This window comes from Vigna unguiculata, unplaced genomic scaffold (assembly GCF_037176805.1).
Source record: "Vigna unguiculata cultivar grain cowpea cultivar isolate G323 ecotype 2 unplaced genomic scaffold, ASM3717680v1 ptg000026l_ERROPOS8475000, whole genome shotgun sequence".
Classification (NCBI taxonomy): Eukaryota; Viridiplantae; Streptophyta; class Magnoliopsida; order Fabales; family Fabaceae; genus Vigna; species Vigna unguiculata.
This window is the reverse complement of record NW_028196671.1, coordinates 1-17,491: the sequence shown is the minus strand read 5'-3', so window position 1 is coordinate 17,491 and position 17,491 is coordinate 1. Positions and strand designations below refer to the sequence as shown.

Below are 17,491 nucleotides of genomic sequence, written 5' to 3'. Positions count from 1 at the left end.
GGCGCGGGGGCACGGGGACGTGAGGTGGGTTGTTTTGGTCTGAAGAGATTTTGGTAGTAGTCAGTTGGAATGATTTAGGTGATAATTTAGGATTTGATTGCAAAACAAAAGAGTGATGAAAAGAACGTAGGAAAAGAAAATAACGTAAAAAAGAGGTGCAACACGAGGACTTCCCAGGAGGTCACCCATCCTAGTACTACTCTCGCCCAAGCACGCTTAACTGCGGAGTTCTGATGGGATCCGGTGCATTAGTGCTGGTATGATCGCACCTGTGAAGTATTGCACGATCAATGTACATATGGGTTTCGCATTGGGCCTAAGTTTGAACACTTGGCGCGGCGCGGGGGCACGGGGACGTGAGGTGGGTTGTTTTGGTCTGAAGAGATTTTGGTAGTAGTCAGTTGGAATGATTTAGGTGATAATTTAGGATTTGATTGCAAAAGAAAACAGTGATGAAAAGAACGTGGGAAAAGAAAATAACGTAAAAAAGAGGTGCAACACGAGGACTTCCTAGGAGGTCACCCATCCTAGTACTACTCTCGCCCAAGCACGCTTAGCTGCGGAGTTCTGATGGGATCCGGTGCATTAGTGCTGGTATGATCGCACCTGTGAAGTATTGCACGATCAATGTACATATGGGTTTCGCATTGGGCCTAAGTTTGAACACTTGGCGCGGCGCGGGGGCACGGGGACGTGAGGTGGGTTGTTTTGGTCTGAAGAGATTTTGGTAGTAGTCAGTTGGAATGATTTAGGTGATAATTTAGGATTTGATTGCAAAAGAAAACAGTGATGAAAAGAACGTAGGAAAAGAAAATAACGTAAAAAAGAGGTGCAACACGAGGACTTCCCAGGAGGTCACCCATCCTAGTACTACTCTCGCCCAAGCACGCTTAACTGCGGAGTTCTGATGGGATCCGGTGCATTAGTGCTGGTATGATCGCACCTGTGAAGTATTGCACGATCAATGTACATATGGGTTTCGCATTGGGCCTAAGTTTGAACACTTGGCGCGGCGCGGGGGCACGGGGACGTGAGGTGGGTTGTTTTGGTCTGAAGAGATTTTGGTAGTAGTCAGTTGGAATGATTTAGGTGATAATTTAGGATTTGATTGCAAAAGAAAACAGTGATGAAAAGAACGTGGGAAAAGAAAATAACGTAAAAAAGAGGTGCAACACGAGGACTTCCTAGGAGGTCACCCATCCTAGTACTACTCTCGCCCAAGCACGCTTAACTGCGGAGTTCTGATGGGATCCGGTGCATTAGTGCTGGTATGATCGCACCTGTGAAGTATTGCACGATCAATGTACATATGGGTTTCGCATTGGGCCTAAGTTTGAACACTTGGCGCGGCGCGGGGGCACGGGGACGTGAGGTGGGTTGTTTTGGTCTGAAGAGATTTTGGTAGTAGTCAGTTGGAATGATTTAGGTGATAATTTAGGATTTGATTGCAAAAGAAAACAGTGATGAAAAGAACGTAGGAAAAGAAAATAACGTAAAAAAGAGGTGCAACACGAGGACTTCCCAGGAGGTCACCCATCCTAGTACTACTCTCGCCCAAGCACGCTTAACTGCGGAGTTCTGATGGGATCCGGTGCATTAGTGCTGGTATGATCGCACCTGTGAAGTATTGCACGATCAATGTACATATGGGTTTCGCATTGGGCCTAAGTTTGAACACTTGGCGCGGCGCGGGGGCACGGGGACGTGAGGTGGGTTGTTTTGGTCTGAAGAGATTTTGGTAGTAGTCAGTTGGAATGATTTAGGTGATAATTTAGGATTTGATTGCAAAAGAAAACAGTGATGAAAAGAACGTGGGAAAAGAAAATAACGTAAAAAAGAGGTGCAACACGAGGACTTCCCAGGAGGTCACCCATCCTAGTACTACTCTCGCCCAAGCACGCTTAACTGCGGAGTTCTGATGGGATCCGGTGCATTAGTGCTGGTATGATCGCACCTGTGAAGTATTGCACGATCAATGTACATATGGGTTTCGCATTGGGCCTAAGTTTGAACACTTGGCGCGGCGCGGGGGCACGGGGACGTGAGGTGGGTTGTTTTGGTCTGAAGAGATTTTGGTAGTAGTCAGTTGGAATGATTTAGGTGATAATTTAGGATTTGATTGCAAAAGAAAACAGTGATGAAAAGAACGTAGGAAAAGAAAATAACGTAAAAAAGAGGTGCAACACGAGGACTTCCCAGGAGGTCACCCATCCTAGTACTACTCTCGCCCAAGCACGCTTAACTGCGGAGTTCTGATGGGATCCGGTGCATTAGTGCTGGTATGATCGCACCTGTGAAGTATTGCACGATCAATGTACATATGGGTTTCGCATTGGGCCTAAGTTTGAACACTTGGCGCGGCGCGGGGGCACGGGGACGTGAGGTGGGTTGTTTTGGTCTGAAGAGATTTTGGTAGTAGTCAGTTGGAATGATTTAGGTGATAATTTAGGATTTGATTGCAAAAGAAAACAGTGATGAAAAGAACGTAGGAAAAGAAAATAACGTAAAAAAGAGGTGCAACACGAGGACTTCCCAGGAGGTCACCCATCCTAGTACTACTCTCGCCCAAGCACGCTTAACTGCGGAGTTCTGATGGGATCCGGTGCATTAGTGCTGGTATGATCGCACCTGTGAAGTATTGCACGATCAATGTACATATGGGTTTCGCATTGGGCCTAAGTTTGAACACTTGGCGCGGCGCGGGGGCACGGGGACGTGAGGTGGGTTGTTTTGGTCTGAAGAGATTTTGGTAGTAGTCAGTTGGAATGATTTAGGTGATAATTTAGGATTTGATTGCAAAAGAAAACAGTGATGAAAAGAACGTGGGAAAAGAAAATAACGTAAAAAAGAGGTGCAACACGAGGACTTCCCAGGAGGTCACCCATCCTAGTACTACTCTCGCCCAAGCACGCTTAACTGCGGAGTTCTGATGGGATCCGGTGCATTAGTGCTGGTATGATCGCACCTGTGAAGTATTGCACGATCAATGTACATATGGGTTTCGCATTGGGCCTAAGTTTGAACACTTGGCGCGGCGCGGGGGCACGGGGACGTGAGGTGGGTTGTTTTGGTCTGAAGAGATTTTGGTAGTAGTCAGTTGGAATGATTTAGGTGATAATTTAGGATTTGATTGCAAAAGAAAACAGTGATGAAAAGAACGTAGGAAAAGAAAATAACGTAAAAAAGAGGTGCAACACGAGGACTTCCCAGGAGGTCACCCATCCTAGTACTACTCTCGCCCAAGCACGCTTAACTGCGGAGTTCTGATGGGATCCGGTGCATTAGTGCTGGTATGATCGCACCTGTGAAGTATTGCACGATCAATGTACATATGGGTTTCGCATTGGGCCTAAGTTTGAACACTTGGCGCGGCGCGGGGGCACGGGGACGTGAGGTGGGTTGTTTTGGTCTGAAGAGATTTTGGTAGTAGTCAGTTGGAATGATTTAGGTGATAATTTAGGATTTGATTGCAAAAGAAAACAGTGATGAAAAGAACGTAGGAAAAGAAAATAACGTAAAAAAGAGGTGCAACACGAGGACTTCCCAGGAGGTCACCCATCCTAGTACTACTCTCGCCCAAGCACGCTTAACTGCGGAGTTCTGATGGGATCCGGTGCATTAGTGCTGGTATGATCGCACCTGTGAAGTATTGCACGATCAATGTACATATGGGTTTCGCATTGGGCCTAAGTTTGAACACTTGGCGCGGCGCGGGGGCACGGGGACGTGAGGTGGGTTGTTTTGGTCTGAAGAGATTTTGGTAGTAGTCAGTTGGAATGATTTAGGTGATAATTTAGGATTTGATTGCAAAAGAAAACAGTGATGAAAAGAACGTAGGAAAAGAAAATAACGTAAAAAAGAGGTGCAACACGAGGACTTCCCAGGAGGTCACCCATCCTAGTACTACTCTCGCCCAAGCACGCTTAACTGCGGAGTTCTGATGGGATCCGGTGCATTAGTGCTGGTATGATCGCACCTGTGAAGTATTGCACGATCAATGTACATATGGGTTTCGCATTGGGCCTAAGTTTGAACACTTGGCGCGGCGCGGGGGCACGGGGACGTGAGGTGGGTTGTTTTGGTCTGAAGAGATTTTGGTAGTAGTCAGTTGGAATGATTTAGGTGATAATTTAGGATTTGATTGCAAAAGAAAACAGTGATGAAAAGAACGTGGGAAAAGAAAATAACGTAAAAAAGAGGTGCAACACCAGGACTTCCTAGGAGGTCACCCATCCTAGTACTACTCTCGCCCAAGCACGCTTAACTGCGGAGTTCTGATGGGATCCGGTGCATTAGTGCTGGTATGATCGCACCTGTGAAGTATTGCACGATCAATGTACATATGGGTTTCGCATTGGGCCTAAGTTTGAACACTTGGCGCGGCGCGGGGGCACGGGGAGGTGAGGTGGGTTGTTTTGGTCTGAAGAGATTTTGGTAGTAGTCAGTTGGAATGATTTAGGTGATAATTTAGGATTTGATTGCAAAAGAAAACAGTGATGAAAAGAACGTAGGAAAAGAAAATAACGTAAAAAAGAGGTGCAACACGAGGACTTCCCAGGAGGTCACCCATCCTAGTACTACTCTCGCCCAAGCACGCTTAACTGCGGAGTTCTGATGGGATCCGGTGCATTAGTGCTGGTATGATCGCACCTGTGAAGTATTGCACGATCAATGTACATATGGGTTTCGCATTGGGCCTAAGTTTGAACACTTGGCGCGGCGCGGGGGCACGGGGACGTGAGGTGGGTTGTTTTGGTCTGAAGAGATTTTGGTAGTAGTCAGTTGGAATGATTTAGGTGATAATTTAGGATTTGATTGCAAAAGAAAACAGTGATGAAAAGAACGTAGGAAAAGAAAATAACGTAAAAAAGAGGTGCAACACGAGGACTTCCCAGGAAGAGGTCACCCATCCTAGTACTACTCTCGCCCAAGCACGCTTAACTGCGGAGTTCTGATGGGATCCGGTGCATTAGTGCTGGTATGATCGCACCTGTGAAGTATTGCACGATCAATGTACATATGGGTTTCGCATTGGGCCTAAGTTTGAACACTTGGCGCGGCGCGGGGGCACGGGGACGTGAGGTGGGTTGTTTTGGTCTGAAGAGATTTTGGTAGTAGTCAGTTGGAATGATTTAGGTGATAATTTAGGATTTGATTGCAAAAGAAAACAGTGATGAAAAGAACTTGGGAAAAGAAAATAACGTAAAAAAGAGGTGCAACACGAGGACTTCCCAGGAGGTCACCCATCCTAGTACTACTCTCGCCCAAGCACGCTTAACTGCGGAGTTCTGATGGGATCCGGTGCATTAGTGCTGGTATGATCGCACCTGTGAAGTATTGCACGATCAATGTACATATGGGTTTCGCATTGGGCCTAAGTTTGAACACTTGGCGCGGCGCGGGGGCACGGGGACGTGAGGTGGGTTGTTTTGGTCTGAAGAGATTTTGGTAGTAGTCAGTTGGAATGATTTAGGTGATAATTTAGGATTTGATTGCAAAAGAAAACAGTGATGAAAAGAACGTAGGAAAAGAAAATAACGTAAAAAAGAGGTGCAACACGAGGACTTCCCAGGAGGTCACCTATCCTAGTACTACTCTCGCCCAAGCACGCTTAACTGCGGAGTTCTGATGGGATCCGGTGCATTAGTGCTGGTATGATCGCACCTGTGAAGTATTGCACGATCAATGTACATATGGGTTTCGCATTGGGCCTAAGTTTGAACACTTGGCGCGGCGCGGGGGCACGGGGACGTGAGGTGGGTTGTTTTGGTCTGAAGAGATTTTGGTAGTAGTCAGTTGGAATGATTTAGGTGATAATTTAGGATTTGATTGCAAAAGAAAACAGTGATGAAAAGAACGTGGGAAAAGAAAATAACGTAAAAAAGAGGTGCAACACGAGGACTTCCCAGGAGGTCACCCATCCTAGTACTACTCTCGCCCAAGCACGCTTAACTGCGGAGTTCTGATGGGATCCGGTGCATTAGTGCTGGTATGATCGCACCTGTGAAGTATTGCACGATCAATGTACATATGGGTTTCGCATTGGGCCTAAGTTTGAACACTTGGCGCGGCGCGGGGGCACGGGGACGTGAGGTGGGTTGTTTTGGTCTGAAGAGATTTTGGTAGTAGTCAGTTGGAATGATTTAGGTGATAATTTAGGATTTGATTGCAAAAGAAAACAGTGATGAAAAGAACGTAGGAAAAGAAAATAACGTAAAAAAGAGGTGCAACACGAGGACTTCCCAGGAGGTCACCCATCCTAGTACTACTCTCGCCCAAGCACGCTTAACTGCGGAGTTCTGATGGGATCCGGTGCATTAGTGCTGGTATGATCGCACCTGTGAAGTATTGCACGATCAATGTACATATGGGTTTCGCATTGGGCCTAAGTTTGAACACTTGGCGCGGCGCGGGGGCACGGGGACGTGAGGTGGGTTGTTTTGGTCTGAAGAGATTTTGGTAGTAGTCAGTTGGAATGATTTAGGTGATAATTTAGGATTTGATTGCAAAAGAAAACAGTGATGAAAAGAACGTAGGAAAAGAAAATAACGTAAAAAAGAGGTGCAACACGAGGACTTCCCAGGAGGTCACCCATCTTAGTACTACTCTCGCCCAAGCACGCTTAACTGCGGAGTTCTGATGGGATCCGGTGCATTAGTGCTGGTATGATCACACCTGTGAAGTATTGCACGATCAATGTACATATGGGTTTCGCATTGGGCCTAAGTTTGAACACTTGGCGCGGCGCGGGGGCACGGGGACGTGAGGTGGGTTGTTTTGGTCTGAAGAGATTTTGGTAGTAGTCAGTTGGAATGATTTAGGTGATAATTTAGGATTTGATTGCAAAAGAAAACAGTGATGAAAAGAACGTGGGAAAAGAAAATAACGTAAAAAAGAGGTGCAACACGAGGACTTCCCAGGAGGTCACCCATCCTAGTACTACTCTCGCCCAAGCACGCTTAACTGCGGAGTTCTGATGGGATCCGGTGCATTAGTGCTGGTATGATCGCACCTGTGAAGTATTGCACGATCAATGTACATATGGGTTTCGCATTGGGCCTAAGTTTGAACACTTGGCGCGGCGCGGGGGCACGGGGACGTGAGGTGGGTTGTTTTGGTCTGAAGAGATTTTGGTAGTAGTCAGTTGGAATGATTTAGGTGATAATTTAGGATTTGATTGCAAAAGAAAACAGTGATGAAAAGAACGTAGGAAAAGAAAATAACGTAAAAAAGAGGTGCAACACGAGGACTTCCCAGGAGGTCACCCATCCTAGTACTACTCTCGCCCAAGCACGCTTAACTGCGGAGTTCTGATGGGATCCGGTGCATTAGTGCTGGTATGATCGCACCTGTGAAGTATTGCACGATCAATGTACATATGGGTTTCGCATTGGGCCTAAGTTTGAACACTTGGCGCGGCGCGGGGGCACGGGGACGTGAGGTGGGTTGTGAAAATAACGTAAAAAAGAGGTGCAACACGAGGACTTCCCAGGAGGTCACCCATCCTAGTACTACTCTCGCCCAAGCACGCTTAACTGCGGAGTTCTGATGGGATCCGGTGCATTAGTGCTGGTATGATCGCACCTGTGAAGTATTGCACGATCAATGTACATATGGGTTTCGCATTGGGCCTAAGTTTGAACACTTGGCGCGGCGCGGGGGCACGGGGACGTGAGGTGGGTTGTTTTGGTCTGAAGAGATTTTGGTAGTAGTCAGTTGGAATGATTTAGGTGATAATTTAGGATTTGATTGCAAAAGAAAACAGTGATGAAAAGAACGTAGGAAAAGAAAATAACGTAAAAAAGAGGTGCAACACGAGGACTTCCCAGGAGGTCACCCATCCTAGTACTACTCTCGCCCAAGCACGCTTAACTGCGGAGTTCTGATGGGATCCGGTGCATTAGTGCTGGTATGATCGCACCTGTGAAGTATTGCACGATCAATGTACATATGGGTTTCGCATTGGGCCTAAGTTTGAACACTTGGCGCGGCGCGGGGGCACGGGGACGTGAGGTGGGTTGTTTTGGTCTGAAGAGATTTTGGTAGTAGTCAGTTGGAATGATTTAGGTGATAATTTAGGATTTGATTGCAAAACAAAACAGTGATGAAAAGAACGTAGGAAAAGAAAATAACGTAAAAAAGAGGTGCAACACGAGGACTTCCCAGGAGGTCACCCATCCTAGTACTACTCTCGCCCAAGCACGCTTAACTGCGGAGTTCTGATGGGATCCGGTGCATTAGTGCTGGTATGATCGCACCTGTGAAGTATTGCACGATCAATGTACATATGGGTTTCGCATTGGGCCTAAGTTTGAACACTTGGCGCGGCGCGGGGGCACGGGGACGTGAGGTGGGTTGTTTTGGTCTGAAGAGATTTTGGTAGTAGTCAGTTGGAATGATTTAGGTGATAATTTAGGATTTGATTGCAAAAGAAAACAGTGATGAAAAGAACGTAGGAAAAGAAAATAACGTAAAAAAGAGGTGCAACACGAGGACTTCCCAGGAGGTCACCCATCCTAGTACTACTCTCGCCCAAGCACGCTTAACTGCGGAGTTCTGATGGGATCCGGTGCATTAGTGCTGGTATGATCGCACCTGTGAAGTATTGCACGATCAATGTACATATGGGTTTCGCATTGGGCCTAAGTTTGAACACTTGGCGCGGCGCGGGGGCACGGGGACGTGAGGTGGGTTGTTTTGGTCTGAAGAGATTTTGGTAGTAGTCAGTTGGAATGATTTAGGTGATAATTTAGGATTTGATTGCAAAACAAAACAGTGATGAAAAGAACGTAGGAAAAGAAAATAACGTAAAAAAGAGGTGCAACACGAGGACTTCCCAGGAGGTCACCCATCCTAGTACTACTCTCGCCCAAGCACGCTTAACTGCGGAGTTCTGATGGGATCCGGTGCATTAGTGCTGGTATGATCGCACCTGTGAAGTATTGCACGATCAATGTACATATGGGTTTCGCATTGGGCCTAAGTTTGAACACTTGGCGCGGCGCGGGGGCACGGGGACGTGAGGTGGGTTGTTTTGGTCTGAAGAGATTTTGGTAGTAGTCAGTTGGAATGATTTAGGTGATAATTTAGGATTTGATTGCAAAAGAAAACAGTGATGAAAAGAACGTGGGAAAAGAAAATAACGTAAAAAAGAGGTGCAACACGAGGACTTCCTAGGAGGTCACCCATCCTAGTACTACTCTCGCCCAAGCACGCTTAACTGCGGAGTTCTGATGGGATCCGGTGCATTAGTGCTGGTATGATCGCACCTGTGAAGTATTGCACGATCAATGTACATATGGGTTTCGCATTGGGCCTAAGTTTGAACACTTGGCGCGGCGCGGGGGCACGGGGACGTGAGGTGGGTTGTTTTGGTCTGAAGAGATTTTGGTAGTAGTCAGTTGGAATGATTTAGGTGATAATTTAGGATTTGATTGCAAAAGAAAACAGTGATGAAAAGAACGTAGGAAAAGAAAATAACGTAAAAAAGAGGTGCAACACGAGGACTTCCCAGGAGGTCACCCATCCTAGTACTACTCTCGCCCAAGCACGCTTAACTGCGGAGTTCTGGTGGGATCCGGTGCATTAGTGCTGGTATGATCGCACCTGTGAAGTATTGCACGATCAATGTACATATGGGTTTCGCATTGGGCCTAAGTTTGAACACTTGGCGCGGCGCGGGGGCACGGGGACGTGAGGTGGGTTGTTTTGGTCTGAAGAGATTTTGGTAGTAGTCAGTTGGAATGATTTAGGTGATAATTTAGGATTTGATTGCAAAAGAAAACAGTGATGAAAAGAACGTAGGAAAAGAAAATAACGTAAAAAAGAGGTGCAACACGAGGACTTCCCAGGAGGTCACCCATCCTAGTACTACTCTCGCCCAAGCACGCTTAACTGCGGAGTTCTGATGGGATCCGGTGCATTAGTGCTGGTATGATCGCACCTGTGAAGTATTGCACGATCAATGTACATATGGGTTTCGCATTGGGCCTAAGTTTGAACACTTGGCGCGGCGCGGGGGCACGGGGACGTGAGGTGGGTTGTTTTGGTCTGAAGAGATTTTGGTAGTAGTCAGTTGGAATGATTTAGGTGATAATTTAGGATTTGATTGCAAAAGAAAACAGTGATGAAAAGAACGTGGGAAAAGAAAATAACGTAAAAAAGAGGTGCAACACGAGGACTTCCTAGGAGGTCACCCATCCTAGTACTACTCTCGCCCAAGCACGCTTAACTGCGGAGTTCTGATGGGATCCGGTGCATTAGTGCTGGTATGATCGCACCTGTGAAGTATTGCACGATCAATGTACATATGGGTTTCGCATTGGGCCTAAGTTTGAACACTTGGCGCGGCGCGGGGGCACGGGGACGTGAGGTGGGTTGTTTTGGTCTGAAGAGATTTTGGTAGTAGTCAGTTGGAATGATTTAGGTGATAATTTAGGATTTGATTGCAAAAGAAAACAGTGATGAAAAGAACGTAGGAAAAGAAAATAACGTAAAAAAGAGGTGCAACACGAGGACTTCCCAGGAGGTCACCCATCCTAGTACTACTCTCGCCCAAGCACGCTTAACTGCGGAGTTCTGATGGGATCCGGTGCATTAGTGCTGGTATGATCGCACCTGTGAAGTATTGCACGATCAATGTACATATGGGTTTCGCATTGGGCCTAAGTTTGAACACTTGGCGCGGCGCGGGGGCACGGGGACGTGAGGTGGGTTGTTTTGGTCTGAAGAGATTTTGGTAGTAGTCAGTTGGAATGATTTAGGTGATAATTTAGGATTTGATTGCAAAAGAAAACAGTGATGAAAAGAACGTAGGAAAAGAAAATAACGTAAAAAAGAGGTGCAACACGAGGACTTCCCAGGAAGAGGTCACCCATCCTAGTACTACTCTCGCCCAAGCACGCTTAACTGCGGAGTTCTGATGGGATCCGGTGCATTAGTGCTGGTATGATCGCACCTGTGAAGTATTGCACGATCAATGTACATATGGGTTTCGCATTGGGCCTAAGTTTGAACACTTGGCGCGGCGCGGGGGCACGGGGACGTGAGGTGGGTTGTTTTGGTCTGAAGAGATTTTGGTAGTAGTCAGTTGGAATGATTTAGGTGATAATTTAGGATTTGATTGCAAAAGAAAACAGTGATGAAAAGAACTTGGGAAAAGAAAATAACGTAAAAAAGAGGTGCAACACGAGGACTTCCCAGGAGGTCACCCATCCTAGTACTACTCTCGCCCAAGCACGCTTAACTGCGGAGTTCTGATGGGATCCGGTGCATTAGTGCTGGTATGATCGCACCTGTGAAGTATTGCACGATCAATGTACATATGGGTTTCGCATTGGGCCTAAGTTTGAACACTTGGCGCGGCGCGGGGGCACGGGGACGTGAGGTGGGTTGTTTTGGTCTGAAGAGATTTTGGTAGTAGTCAGTTGGAATGATTTAGGTGATAATTTAGGATTTGATTGCAAAAGAAAACAGTGATGAAAAGAACGTAGGAAAAGAAAATAACGTAAAAAAGAGGTGCAACACGAGGACTTCTCAGGAGGTCACCCATCCTAGTACTACTCTCGCCCAAGCACGCTTAACTGCGGAGTTCTGATGGGATCCGGTGCATTAGTGCTGGTATGATCGCACCTGTGAAGTATTGCACGATCAATGTACATATGGGTTTCGCATTGGGCCTAAGTTTGAACACTTGGCGCGGCGCGGGGGCACGGGGACGTGAGGTGGGTTGTTTTGGTCTGAAGAGATTTTGGTAGTAGTCAGTTGGAATGATTTAGGTGATAATTTAGGATTTGATTGCAAAAGAAAACAGTGATGAAAAGAACGTGGGAAAAGAAAATAACGTAAAAAAGAGGTGCAACACGAGGACTTCCCAGGAGGTCACCCATCCTAGTACTACTCTCGCCCAAGCACGCTTAACTGCGGAGTTCTGATGGGATCCGGTGCATTAGTGCTGGTATGATCGCACCTGTGAAGTATTGCACGATCAATGTACATATGGGTTTCGCATTGGGCCTAAGTTTGAACACTTGGCGCGGCGCGGGGGCACGGGGACGTGAGGTGGGTTGTTTTGGTCTGAAGAGATTTTGGTAGTAGTCAGTTGGAATGATTTAGGTGATAATTTAGGATTTGATTGCAAAAGAAAACAGTGATGAAAAGAACGTAGGAAAAGAAAATAACGTAAAAAAGAGGACTTCCCAGGAGGTCACCCATCCTAGTACTACTCTCGCCCAAGCACGCTTAACTGCGAAGTTCTGATGGGATCCGGTGCATTAGTGCTGGTATGATCGCACCTGTGAAGTATTGCACGATCAATGTACATATGGGTTTCGCATTGGGCCTAAGTTTGAACACTTGGCGCGGCGCGGGGGCACGGGGACGTGAGGTGGGTTGTTTTGGTCTGAAGAGATTTTGGTAGTAGTCAGTTGGAATGATTTAGGTGATAATTTAGGATTTGATTGCAAAAGAAAACAGTGATGAAAAGAACGTAGGAAAAGAAAATAACGTAAAAAAGAGGTGCAACACGAGGACTTCCCAGGAGGTCACCCATCTTAGTACTACTCTCGCCCAAGCACGCTTAACTGCGGAGTTCTGATGGGATCCGGTGCATTAGTGCTGGTATGATCACACCTGTGAAGTATTGCACGATCAATGTACATATGGGTTTCGCATTGGGCCTAAGTTTGAACACTTGGCGCGGCGCGGGGGCACGGGGACGTGAGGTTGGTTGTTTTGGTCTGAAGAGATTTTGGTAGTAGTCAGTTGGAATGATTTAGGTGATAATTTAGGATTTGATTGCAAAAGAAAACAGTGATGAAAAGAACGTGGGAAAAGAAAATAACGTAAAAAAGAGGTGCAACACGAGGACTTCCCAGGAGGTCACCCATCCTAGTACTACTCTCGCCCAAGCACGCTTAACTGCGGAGTTCTGATGGGATCCGGTGCATTAGTGCTGGTATGATCGCACCTGTGAAGTATTGCACGATCAATGTACATATGGGTTTCGCATTGGGCCTAAGTTTGAACACTTGGCGCGGCGCGGGGGCACGGGGACGTGAGGTGGGTTGTTTTGGTCTGAAGAGATTTTGGTAGTAGTCAGTTGGAATGATTTAGGTGATAATTTAGGATTTGATTGCAAAAGAAAACAGTGATGAAAAGAACGTAGGAAAAGAAAATAACGTAAAAAAGAGGTGCAACACGAGGACTTCCCAGGAGGTCACCCATCCTAGTACTACTCTCGCCCAAGCACGCTTAACTGCGGAGTTCTGATGGGATCCGGTGCATTAGTGCTGGTATGATCGCACCTGTGAAGTATTGCACGATCAATGTACATATGGGTTTCGCATTGGGCCTAAGTTTGAACACTTGGCGCGGCGCGGGGGCACGGGGACGTGAGGTGGGTTGTTTTGGTCTGAAGAGATTTTGGTAGTAGTCAGTTGGAATGATTTAGGTGATAATTTAGGATTTGATTGCAAAAGAAAACAGTGATGAAAAGAACGTAGGAAAAGAAAATAACGTAAAAAAGAGGTGCAACACGAGGACTTCCCAGGAGGTCACCCATCCTAGTACTACTCTCGCCCAAGCACGCTTAACTGCGGAGTTCTGATGGGATCCGGTGCATTAGTGCTGGTATGATCGCACCTGTGAAGTATTGCACGATCAATGTACATATGGGTTTCGCATTGGGCCTAAGTTTGAACACTTGGCGCGGCGCGGGGGCACGGGGACGTGAGGTGGGTTGTTTTGGTCTGAAGAGATTTTGGTAGTAGTCAGTTGGAATGATTTAGGTGATAATTTAGGATTTGATTGCAAAAGAAAACAGTGATGAAAAGAACGTAGGAAAAGAAAATAACGTAAAAAAGAGGTGCAACACGAGGACTTCCCAGGAGGTCACCCATCCTAGTACTACTCTCGCCCAAGCACGCTTAACTGCGGAGTTCTGATGGGATCCGGTGCATTAGTGCTGGTATGATCGCACCTGTGAAGTATTGCACGATCAATGTACATATGGGTTTCGCATTGGGCCTAAGTTTGAACACTTGGCGCGGCGCGGGGGCACGGGGACGTGAGGTGGGTTGTTTTGGTCTGAAGAGATTTTGGTAGTAGTCAGTTGGAATGATTTAGGTGATAATTTAGGATTTGATTGCAAAAGAAAACAGTGATGAAAAGAACGTAGGAAAAGAAAATAACGTAAAAAAGAGGTGCAACACGAGGACTTCCCAGGAGGTCACCCATCCTAGTACTACTCTCGCCCAAGCACGCTTAACTGCGGAGTTCTGATGGGATCCGGTGCATTAGTGCTGGTATGATCGCACCTGTGAAGTATTGCACGATCAATGTACATATGGGTTTCGCATTGGGCCTAAGTTTGAACACTTGGCGCGGCGCGGGGGCACGGGGACGTGAGGTGGGTTGTTTTGGTCTGAAGAGATTTTGGTAGTAGTCAGTTGGAATGATTTAGGTGATAATTTAGGATTTGATTGCAAAAGAAAACAGTGATGAAAAGAACGTAGGAAAAGAAAATAACGTAAAAAAGAGGTGCAACACGAGGACTTCCCAGGAGGTCACCCATCTTAGTACTACTCTCGCCCAAGCACGCTTAACTGCGGAGTTCTGATGGGATCCGGTGCATTAGTGCTGGTATGATCGCACCTGTGAAGTATTGCACGATCAATGTACATATGGGTTTCGCATTGGGCCTAAGTTTGAACACTTGGCGCGGCGCGGGGGCACGGGGACGTGAGGTGGGTTGTTTTGGTCTGAAGAGATTTTGGTAGTAGTCAGTTGGAATGATTTAGGTGATAATTTAGGATTTGATTGCAAAAGAAAACAGTGATGAAAAGAACGTGGGAAAAGAAAATAACGTAAAAAAGAGGTGCAACACGAGGACTTCCCAGGAGGTCACCCATCCTAGTACTACTCTCGCCCAAGCACGCTTAACTGCGGAGTTCTGATGGGATCCGGTGCATTAGTGCTGGTATGATCGCACCTGTGAAGTATTGCACGATCAATGTACATATGGGTTTCGCATTGGGCCTAAGTTTGAACACTTGGCGCGGCGCGGGGGCACGGGGACGTGAGGTGGGTTGTTTTGGTCTGAAGAGATTTTGGTAGTAGTCAGTTGGAATGATTTAGGTGATAATTTAGGATTTGATTGCAAAAGAAAACAGTGATGAAAAGAACGTAGGAAAAGAAAATAACGTAAAAAAGAGGTGCAACACGAGGACTTCCCAGGAGGTCACCCATCCTAGTACTACTCTCGCCCAAGCACGCTTAACTGCGGAGTTCTGATGGGATCCGGTGCATTAGTGCTGGTATGATCGCACCTGTGAAGTATTGCACGATCAATGTACATATGGGTTTCGCATTGGGCCTAAGTTTGAACACTTGGCGCGGCGCGGGGGCACGGGGACGTGAGGTGGGTTGTTTTGGTCTGAAGAGATTTTGGTAGTAGTCAGTTGGAATGATTTAGGTGATAATTTAGGATTTGATTGCAAAAGAAAACAGTGATGAAAAGAACGTAGGAAAAGAAAATAACGTAAAAAAGAGGTGCAACACGAGGACTTCCCAGGAGGTCACCCATCCTAGTACTACTCTCGCCCAAGCACGCTTAACTGCGGAGTTCTGATGGGATCCGGTGCATTAGTGCTGGTATGATCGCACCTGTGAAGTATTGCACGATCAATGTACATATGGGTTTCGCATTGGGCCTAAGTTTGAACACTTGGCGCGGCGCGGGGGCACGGGGACGTGAGGTGGGTTGTTTTGGTCTGAAGAGATTTTGGTAGTAGTCAGTTGGAATGATTTAGGTGATAATTTAGGATTTGATTGCAAAAGAAAACAGTGATGAAAAGAACGTGGGAAAAGAAAATAACGTAAAAAAGAGGTGCAACACGAGGACTTCCTAGGAGGTCACCCATCCTAGTACTACTCTCGCCCAAGCACGCTTAACTGCGGAGTTCTGATGGGATCCGGTGCATTAGTGCTGGTATGATCGCACCTGTGAAGTATTGCACGATCAATGTACATATGGGTTTCGCATTGGGCCTAAGTTTGAACACTTGGCGCGGCGCGGGGGCACGGGGACGTGAGGTGGGTTGTTTTGGTCTGAAGAGATTTTGGTAGTAGTCAGTTGGAATGATTTAGGTGATAATTTAGGATTTGATTGCAAAAGAAAACAGTGATGAAAAGAACGTAGGAAAAGAAAATAACGTAAAAAAGAGGTGCAACACGAGGACTTCCCAGGAGGTCACCCATCCTAGTACTACTCTCGCCCAAGCACGCTTAACTGCGGAGTTCTGATGGGATCCGGTGCATTAGTGCTGGTATGATCGCACCTGTGAAGTATTGCACGATCAATGTACATATGGGTTTCGCATTGGGCCTAAGTTTGAACACTTGGCGCGGCGCGGGGGCACGGGGACGTGAGGTGGGTTGTTTTGGTCTGAAGAGATTTTGGTAGTAGTCAGTTGGAATGATTTAGGTGATAATTTAGGATTTGATTGCAAAAGAAAACAGTGATGAAAAGAACGTCGGAAAAGAAAATAACGTAAAAAAGAGGTGCAACACGAGGACTTCCCAGGAGGTCACCCATCCTAGTACTACTCTCGCCCAAGCACGCTTAACTGCGGAGTTCTGATGGGATCCGGTGCATTAGTGCTGGTATGATCGCACCTGTGAAGTATTGCACGATCAATGTACATATGGGTTTCGCATTGGGCCTAAGTTTGAACACTTGGCGCGGCGCGGGGGCACGGGGACGTGAGGTGGGTTGTTTTGGTCTGAAGAGATTTTGGTAGTAGTCAGTTGGAATGATTTAGGTGATAATTTAGGATTTGATTGCAAAAGAAAACTGCGGAGTTCTGATGGGATCCGGTGCATTAGTGCTGGTATGATCGCACCTGTGAAGTATTGCACGATCAATGTACATATGGGTTTCGCATTGGGCCTAAGTTTGAACACTTGGCGCGGCGCGGGGGCACGGGGACGTGAGGTGGGTTGTTTTGGTCTGAAGAGATTTTGGTAGTAGTCAGTTGGAATGATTTAGGTGATAATTTAGGATTTGATTGCAAAAGAAAACAGTGATGAAAAGAACGTAGGAAAAGAAAATAACGTAAAAAAGAGGTGCAACACGAGGACTTCCCAGGAGGTCACCCATCCTAGTACTACTCTCGCCCAAGCACGCTTAACTGCGGAGTTCTGATGGGATCCGGTGCATTAGTGCTGGTATGATCGCACCTGTGAAGTATTGCACGATCAATGTACATATGGGTTTCGCATTGGGCCTAAGTTTGAACACTTGGCGCGGCGCGGGGGCACGGGGACGTGAGGTGGGTTGTTTTGGTCTGAAGAGATTTTGGTAGTAGTCAGTTGGAATGATTTAGGTGATAATTTAGGATTTGATTGCAAAAGAAAACAGTGATGAAAAGAACGTAGGAAAAGAAAATAACGTAAAAAAGAGGTGCAACACGAGGACTTCCCAGGAGGTCAC

At 46.6% G+C, this 17,491-nt stretch overlaps 50 non-coding genes and 1 pseudogene across 50 annotated transcripts; all 51 read right to left on the bottom strand.

Moving 5' to 3' along the window:
* Positions 1–152: 152 nt before the first annotated feature.
* On the bottom strand, positions 153–271 carry LOC146877902 (5S ribosomal RNA). The gene has a single exon (XR_014989181.1). It is a non-coding gene; the product is annotated as a 5S ribosomal RNA (ribosomal RNA).
* A 218-nt stretch (positions 272–489) lies between these two features.
* On the bottom strand, positions 490–608 carry LOC146877901 (5S ribosomal RNA). Its single transcript, XR_014989306.1, has one exon. It is a non-coding gene; the product is annotated as a 5S ribosomal RNA (ribosomal RNA).
* Positions 609–826: 218 nt separating this feature from the next.
* On the bottom strand, positions 827–945 carry LOC146877900 (5S ribosomal RNA). Its single transcript, XR_014989170.1, has one exon. It is a non-coding gene; the product is annotated as a 5S ribosomal RNA (ribosomal RNA).
* Positions 946–1,163: 218 nt separating this feature from the next.
* On the bottom strand, positions 1,164–1,282 carry LOC146877899 (5S ribosomal RNA). The gene has a single exon (XR_014989285.1). It is a non-coding gene; the product is annotated as a 5S ribosomal RNA (ribosomal RNA).
* A 218-nt stretch (positions 1,283–1,500) lies between these two features.
* Positions 1,501–1,619, bottom strand: LOC146877898 (5S ribosomal RNA). Its single transcript, XR_014989159.1, has one exon. It is a non-coding gene; the product is annotated as a 5S ribosomal RNA (ribosomal RNA).
* A 218-nt stretch (positions 1,620–1,837) lies between these two features.
* Positions 1,838–1,956, bottom strand: LOC146877897 (5S ribosomal RNA). The gene has a single exon (XR_014989914.1). It is a non-coding gene; the product is annotated as a 5S ribosomal RNA (ribosomal RNA).
* A 218-nt stretch (positions 1,957–2,174) lies between these two features.
* On the bottom strand, positions 2,175–2,293 carry LOC146877896 (5S ribosomal RNA). The gene has a single exon (XR_014989903.1). It is a non-coding gene; the product is annotated as a 5S ribosomal RNA (ribosomal RNA).
* A 218-nt stretch (positions 2,294–2,511) lies between these two features.
* LOC146877895 (5S ribosomal RNA) lies at positions 2,512–2,630 on the bottom strand. The gene has a single exon (XR_014989892.1). It is a non-coding gene; the product is annotated as a 5S ribosomal RNA (ribosomal RNA).
* A 218-nt stretch (positions 2,631–2,848) lies between these two features.
* On the bottom strand, positions 2,849–2,967 carry LOC146877894 (5S ribosomal RNA). Its single transcript, XR_014989881.1, has one exon. It is a non-coding gene; the product is annotated as a 5S ribosomal RNA (ribosomal RNA).
* Positions 2,968–3,185: 218 nt separating this feature from the next.
* Positions 3,186–3,304, bottom strand: LOC146877893 (5S ribosomal RNA). Its single transcript, XR_014989870.1, has one exon. It is a non-coding gene; the product is annotated as a 5S ribosomal RNA (ribosomal RNA).
* A 218-nt stretch (positions 3,305–3,522) lies between these two features.
* LOC146877892 (5S ribosomal RNA) lies at positions 3,523–3,641 on the bottom strand. Its single transcript, XR_014989858.1, has one exon. It is a non-coding gene; the product is annotated as a 5S ribosomal RNA (ribosomal RNA).
* A 218-nt stretch (positions 3,642–3,859) lies between these two features.
* Positions 3,860–3,978, bottom strand: LOC146877891 (5S ribosomal RNA). Its single transcript, XR_014989847.1, has one exon. It is a non-coding gene; the product is annotated as a 5S ribosomal RNA (ribosomal RNA).
* Positions 3,979–4,196: 218 nt separating this feature from the next.
* On the bottom strand, positions 4,197–4,315 carry LOC146877890 (5S ribosomal RNA). The gene has a single exon (XR_014989398.1). It is a non-coding gene; the product is annotated as a 5S ribosomal RNA (ribosomal RNA).
* Positions 4,316–4,533: 218 nt separating this feature from the next.
* Positions 4,534–4,652, bottom strand: LOC146877889 (5S ribosomal RNA). Its single transcript, XR_014989836.1, has one exon. It is a non-coding gene; the product is annotated as a 5S ribosomal RNA (ribosomal RNA).
* Positions 4,653–4,870: 218 nt separating this feature from the next.
* LOC146877888 (5S ribosomal RNA) lies at positions 4,871–4,992 on the bottom strand. The gene has a single exon (XR_014989423.1). It is a non-coding gene; the product is annotated as a 5S ribosomal RNA (ribosomal RNA).
* A 218-nt stretch (positions 4,993–5,210) lies between these two features.
* Positions 5,211–5,329, bottom strand: LOC146877887 (5S ribosomal RNA). The gene has a single exon (XR_014989825.1). It is a non-coding gene; the product is annotated as a 5S ribosomal RNA (ribosomal RNA).
* A 218-nt stretch (positions 5,330–5,547) lies between these two features.
* LOC146877886 (5S ribosomal RNA) lies at positions 5,548–5,666 on the bottom strand. The gene has a single exon (XR_014989357.1). It is a non-coding gene; the product is annotated as a 5S ribosomal RNA (ribosomal RNA).
* Positions 5,667–5,884: 218 nt separating this feature from the next.
* Positions 5,885–6,003, bottom strand: LOC146877885 (5S ribosomal RNA). Its single transcript, XR_014989814.1, has one exon. It is a non-coding gene; the product is annotated as a 5S ribosomal RNA (ribosomal RNA).
* A 218-nt stretch (positions 6,004–6,221) lies between these two features.
* On the bottom strand, positions 6,222–6,340 carry LOC146877884 (5S ribosomal RNA). Its single transcript, XR_014989803.1, has one exon. It is a non-coding gene; the product is annotated as a 5S ribosomal RNA (ribosomal RNA).
* A 218-nt stretch (positions 6,341–6,558) lies between these two features.
* Positions 6,559–6,677, bottom strand: LOC146877883 (5S ribosomal RNA). The gene has a single exon (XR_014989256.1). It is a non-coding gene; the product is annotated as a 5S ribosomal RNA (ribosomal RNA).
* A 218-nt stretch (positions 6,678–6,895) lies between these two features.
* Positions 6,896–7,014, bottom strand: LOC146877882 (5S ribosomal RNA). The gene has a single exon (XR_014989792.1). It is a non-coding gene; the product is annotated as a 5S ribosomal RNA (ribosomal RNA).
* A 218-nt stretch (positions 7,015–7,232) lies between these two features.
* LOC146877881 (5S ribosomal RNA) lies at positions 7,233–7,351 on the bottom strand. Its single transcript, XR_014989781.1, has one exon. It is a non-coding gene; the product is annotated as a 5S ribosomal RNA (ribosomal RNA).
* A 116-nt stretch (positions 7,352–7,467) lies between these two features.
* LOC146877880 (5S ribosomal RNA) lies at positions 7,468–7,586 on the bottom strand. The gene has a single exon (XR_014989770.1). It is a non-coding gene; the product is annotated as a 5S ribosomal RNA (ribosomal RNA).
* A 218-nt stretch (positions 7,587–7,804) lies between these two features.
* LOC146877879 (5S ribosomal RNA) lies at positions 7,805–7,923 on the bottom strand. Its single transcript, XR_014989758.1, has one exon. It is a non-coding gene; the product is annotated as a 5S ribosomal RNA (ribosomal RNA).
* Positions 7,924–8,141: 218 nt separating this feature from the next.
* Positions 8,142–8,260, bottom strand: LOC146877878 (5S ribosomal RNA). The gene has a single exon (XR_014989746.1). It is a non-coding gene; the product is annotated as a 5S ribosomal RNA (ribosomal RNA).
* Positions 8,261–8,478: 218 nt separating this feature from the next.
* On the bottom strand, positions 8,479–8,597 carry LOC146877877 (5S ribosomal RNA). Its single transcript, XR_014989734.1, has one exon. It is a non-coding gene; the product is annotated as a 5S ribosomal RNA (ribosomal RNA).
* Positions 8,598–8,815: 218 nt separating this feature from the next.
* LOC146877876 (5S ribosomal RNA) lies at positions 8,816–8,934 on the bottom strand. Its single transcript, XR_014989723.1, has one exon. It is a non-coding gene; the product is annotated as a 5S ribosomal RNA (ribosomal RNA).
* A 218-nt stretch (positions 8,935–9,152) lies between these two features.
* LOC146877875 (5S ribosomal RNA) lies at positions 9,153–9,271 on the bottom strand. The gene has a single exon (XR_014989284.1). It is a non-coding gene; the product is annotated as a 5S ribosomal RNA (ribosomal RNA).
* Positions 9,272–9,489: 218 nt separating this feature from the next.
* On the bottom strand, positions 9,490–9,608 carry LOC146877874 (5S ribosomal RNA). Its single transcript, XR_014989350.1, has one exon. It is a non-coding gene; the product is annotated as a 5S ribosomal RNA (ribosomal RNA).
* Positions 9,609–9,826: 218 nt separating this feature from the next.
* LOC146877873 (5S ribosomal RNA) lies at positions 9,827–9,945 on the bottom strand. The gene has a single exon (XR_014989712.1). It is a non-coding gene; the product is annotated as a 5S ribosomal RNA (ribosomal RNA).
* Positions 9,946–10,163: 218 nt separating this feature from the next.
* On the bottom strand, positions 10,164–10,282 carry LOC146877872 (5S ribosomal RNA). Its single transcript, XR_014989283.1, has one exon. It is a non-coding gene; the product is annotated as a 5S ribosomal RNA (ribosomal RNA).
* A 218-nt stretch (positions 10,283–10,500) lies between these two features.
* LOC146877871 (5S ribosomal RNA) lies at positions 10,501–10,619 on the bottom strand. Its single transcript, XR_014989701.1, has one exon. It is a non-coding gene; the product is annotated as a 5S ribosomal RNA (ribosomal RNA).
* A 218-nt stretch (positions 10,620–10,837) lies between these two features.
* Positions 10,838–10,959, bottom strand: LOC146877870 (5S ribosomal RNA). The gene has a single exon (XR_014989422.1). It is a non-coding gene; the product is annotated as a 5S ribosomal RNA (ribosomal RNA).
* A 218-nt stretch (positions 10,960–11,177) lies between these two features.
* LOC146877869 (5S ribosomal RNA) lies at positions 11,178–11,296 on the bottom strand. Its single transcript, XR_014989690.1, has one exon. It is a non-coding gene; the product is annotated as a 5S ribosomal RNA (ribosomal RNA).
* Positions 11,297–11,514: 218 nt separating this feature from the next.
* On the bottom strand, positions 11,515–11,633 carry LOC146877868 (5S ribosomal RNA). Its single transcript, XR_014989155.1, has one exon. It is a non-coding gene; the product is annotated as a 5S ribosomal RNA (ribosomal RNA).
* A 218-nt stretch (positions 11,634–11,851) lies between these two features.
* LOC146877867 (5S ribosomal RNA) lies at positions 11,852–11,970 on the bottom strand. The gene has a single exon (XR_014989679.1). It is a non-coding gene; the product is annotated as a 5S ribosomal RNA (ribosomal RNA).
* A 205-nt stretch (positions 11,971–12,175) lies between these two features.
* LOC146877866 (5S ribosomal RNA) lies at positions 12,176–12,295 on the bottom strand (annotated as a pseudogene).
* Positions 12,296–12,513: 218 nt separating this feature from the next.
* LOC146877865 (5S ribosomal RNA) lies at positions 12,514–12,632 on the bottom strand. Its single transcript, XR_014989255.1, has one exon. It is a non-coding gene; the product is annotated as a 5S ribosomal RNA (ribosomal RNA).
* Positions 12,633–12,850: 218 nt separating this feature from the next.
* LOC146877864 (5S ribosomal RNA) lies at positions 12,851–12,969 on the bottom strand. Its single transcript, XR_014989668.1, has one exon. It is a non-coding gene; the product is annotated as a 5S ribosomal RNA (ribosomal RNA).
* A 218-nt stretch (positions 12,970–13,187) lies between these two features.
* Positions 13,188–13,306, bottom strand: LOC146877863 (5S ribosomal RNA). The gene has a single exon (XR_014989657.1). It is a non-coding gene; the product is annotated as a 5S ribosomal RNA (ribosomal RNA).
* Positions 13,307–13,524: 218 nt separating this feature from the next.
* Positions 13,525–13,643, bottom strand: LOC146877862 (5S ribosomal RNA). The gene has a single exon (XR_014989646.1). It is a non-coding gene; the product is annotated as a 5S ribosomal RNA (ribosomal RNA).
* A 218-nt stretch (positions 13,644–13,861) lies between these two features.
* Positions 13,862–13,980, bottom strand: LOC146877861 (5S ribosomal RNA). The gene has a single exon (XR_014989634.1). It is a non-coding gene; the product is annotated as a 5S ribosomal RNA (ribosomal RNA).
* Positions 13,981–14,198: 218 nt separating this feature from the next.
* LOC146877860 (5S ribosomal RNA) lies at positions 14,199–14,317 on the bottom strand. The gene has a single exon (XR_014989623.1). It is a non-coding gene; the product is annotated as a 5S ribosomal RNA (ribosomal RNA).
* Positions 14,318–14,535: 218 nt separating this feature from the next.
* On the bottom strand, positions 14,536–14,654 carry LOC146877859 (5S ribosomal RNA). The gene has a single exon (XR_014989902.1). It is a non-coding gene; the product is annotated as a 5S ribosomal RNA (ribosomal RNA).
* A 218-nt stretch (positions 14,655–14,872) lies between these two features.
* LOC146877858 (5S ribosomal RNA) lies at positions 14,873–14,991 on the bottom strand. The gene has a single exon (XR_014989612.1). It is a non-coding gene; the product is annotated as a 5S ribosomal RNA (ribosomal RNA).
* Positions 14,992–15,209: 218 nt separating this feature from the next.
* Positions 15,210–15,328, bottom strand: LOC146877857 (5S ribosomal RNA). The gene has a single exon (XR_014989601.1). It is a non-coding gene; the product is annotated as a 5S ribosomal RNA (ribosomal RNA).
* A 218-nt stretch (positions 15,329–15,546) lies between these two features.
* On the bottom strand, positions 15,547–15,665 carry LOC146877856 (5S ribosomal RNA). The gene has a single exon (XR_014989590.1). It is a non-coding gene; the product is annotated as a 5S ribosomal RNA (ribosomal RNA).
* Positions 15,666–15,883: 218 nt separating this feature from the next.
* Positions 15,884–16,002, bottom strand: LOC146877855 (5S ribosomal RNA). Its single transcript, XR_014989282.1, has one exon. It is a non-coding gene; the product is annotated as a 5S ribosomal RNA (ribosomal RNA).
* A 218-nt stretch (positions 16,003–16,220) lies between these two features.
* LOC146877854 (5S ribosomal RNA) lies at positions 16,221–16,339 on the bottom strand. The gene has a single exon (XR_014989579.1). It is a non-coding gene; the product is annotated as a 5S ribosomal RNA (ribosomal RNA).
* A 218-nt stretch (positions 16,340–16,557) lies between these two features.
* Positions 16,558–16,676, bottom strand: LOC146877853 (5S ribosomal RNA). The gene has a single exon (XR_014989567.1). It is a non-coding gene; the product is annotated as a 5S ribosomal RNA (ribosomal RNA).
* Positions 16,677–17,121: 445 nt separating this feature from the next.
* Positions 17,122–17,240, bottom strand: LOC146877852 (5S ribosomal RNA). Its single transcript, XR_014989555.1, has one exon. It is a non-coding gene; the product is annotated as a 5S ribosomal RNA (ribosomal RNA).
* Between the last annotated feature and the right edge of the window lie 251 nt (positions 17,241–17,491).